Genomic DNA, 2,436 nt, shown 5'->3' on the forward strand with positions numbered 1-2,436 from the left:
GGCGCGGTGACCGTCGTGAGCGGAGCAAAACGTCAGCCATCTCAGCACCCTGGAACCCCCCGGGTGGCACAGGGCTGGATGGGGCTTTCGTATAGCAGGGACGGTGCTGCCTCACGCTTCGCTCGCTGTTCGCCGCTCGCCGCTCGCTCGCGCAGCCAAAAATGACCAGTTTTGGCCCGTTTTTGGGCTGTTTTGGCCTGTTTATGGTCCGTTCTTGCGTGGTGCGGTGACCGTCGTGAGCGGAGCAAAACGTCAGCCATCTCAGCACCCTGGAACCCCCCGGGTGGCACAGGGCTGGATGGGGCTTTCGTATATAGCAGGGACGGTGCTGCCTCTCGCTTCGCTCGCTGTCCGCCGCTCGCCGCTCGCTCGCGCAGCCAAAAATGGCCAGTTTTGGCCCGTTTTTGGGCCGTTTTGGCCAGTTTTTGGCCTGTTCTTGCATTGCGCGGTGACCGTCGAGAGCGGAGCAAAACGTCAGCCATCTCAGCACCCTGGAACCCCCCGGGTGGCACAGGGCTGGATGGGGCTTTCGTATAGCAGGGACGGTGCTGCCTCTCGCTTCGCTCGCTGTCCGCCGCTCGCCGCTCGCTCGTGCAGCCAAAAATGGCCAGTTTTGGCCCGTTTTTGGGCCGTTTTGGCCAGTTTTTGGCCTGTTCTTGCATTGCGCGGTGACCGTCGAGAGCGGAGCAAAACGTCAGCCATCTCAGCACCCTGGAACCCCCCGGGTGGCACAGGGCTGGATGGGGCTTTCGTATAGCAGGGACGGTGCTGCCTCTCGCTTCGCTCGCTGTCCGCCGCTCGCCGCTCGCTCGTGCAGCCAAAAATGGCCAGTTTTGGCCCGTTTTTGGGCCGTTTTGGCCAGTTTTTGGCCTGTTCTTGCATTGCGCGGTGACCGTCGAGAGCGGAGCAAAACGTCAGCCATCTCAGCACCCTGGAACCCCCCGGGTGGCACAGGGCTGGATGGGGCTTTCGTATAGCAGGGACGGTGCTGCCTCTCGCTTCGCTCGCTGTCCGCCGCTCGCCGCTCGCTCGTGCAGCCAAAAATGGCCAGTTTTGGCCCGTTTTTGGGCCGTTTTGGCCAGTTTTTGGCCTGTTCTTGCATTGCGCGGTGACCGTCGAGAGCGGAGCAAAACGTCAGCCATCTCAGCACCCTGGAACCCCCCGGGTGGCACAGGGCTGGATGGGGCTTTCGTATAGCAGGGACGGTGCTGCCTCTCGCTTCGCTCGCTGTCCGCCGCTCGCCGCTCGCTCGTGCAGCCAAAAATGGCCAGTTTTGGCCCGTTTTTGGGCCGTTTTGGCCAGTTTTTGGCCTGTTCTTGCATTGCGCGGTGACCGTCGAGAGCGGAGCAAAACGTCAGCCATCTCAGCACCCTGGAACCCCCCGGGTGGCACAGGGCTGGATGGGGCTTTCGTATAGCAGGGACGGTGCTGCCTCTCGCTTCGCTCGCTGTCCGCCGCTCGCCGCTCGCTCGTGCAGCCAAAAATGGCCAGTTTTGGCCCGTTTTTGGGCCGTTTTGGCCAGTTTTTGGCCTGTTCTTGCATTGCGCGGTGACCGTCGAGAGCGGAGCAAAACGTCAGCCATCTCAGCACCCTGGAACCCCCCGGGTGGCACAGGGCTGGATGGGGCTTTCGTATAGCAGGGACGGTGCTGCCTCTCGCTTCGCTCGCTGTCCGCCGCTCGCCGCTCGCTCGTGCAGCCAAAAATGGCCAGTTTTGGCCCGTTTTTGGGCCGTTTTGGCCAGTTTTTGGCCTGTTCTTGCATTGCGCGGTGACCGTCGAGAGCGGAGCAAAACGTCAGCCATCTCAGCACCCTGGAACCCCCCGGGTGGCACAGGGCTGGATGGGGCTTTCGTATAGCAGGGACGGTGCTGCCTCTCGCTTCGCTCGCTGTCCGCCGCTCGCCGCTCGCTCGTGCAGCCAAAAATGGCCAGTTTTGGCCCGTTTTTGGGCCGTTTTGGCCAGTTTTTGGCCTGTTCTTGCATTGCGCGGTGACCGTCGAGAGCGGAGCAAAACGTCAGCCATCTCAGCACCCTGGAACCCCCCGGGTGGCACAGGGCTGGATGGGGCTTTCGTATAGCAGGGACGGTGCTGCCTCTCGCTTCGCTCGCTGTCCGCCGCTCGCCGCTCGCTCGTGCAGCCAAAAATGGCCAGTTTTGGCCCGTTTTTGGGCCGTTTTGGCCAGTTTTTGGCCTGTTCTTGCATTGCGCGGTGACCGTCGAGAGCGGAGCAAAACGTCAGCCATCTCAGCACCCTGGAACCCCCCGGGTGGCACAGGGCTGGATGGGGCTTTCGTATAGCAGGGACGGTGCTGCCTCTCGCTTCGCTCGCTGTCCGCCGCTCGCCGCTCGCTCGCGCAGCCAAAAATGGCCAGTTTTGGCCCGTTTTTGGGCCGTTTTGGCCAGTTTTTGGCCTGTTCTTGCATTGCGCGGTGACCGT

The sequence above is a fragment of the Musa acuminata genome, unplaced genomic scaffold (assembly GCF_036884655.1).
Source record: "Musa acuminata AAA Group cultivar baxijiao unplaced genomic scaffold, Cavendish_Baxijiao_AAA HiC_scaffold_170, whole genome shotgun sequence".
Taxonomy (NCBI): Eukaryota; Viridiplantae; Streptophyta; class Magnoliopsida; order Zingiberales; family Musaceae; genus Musa; species Musa acuminata.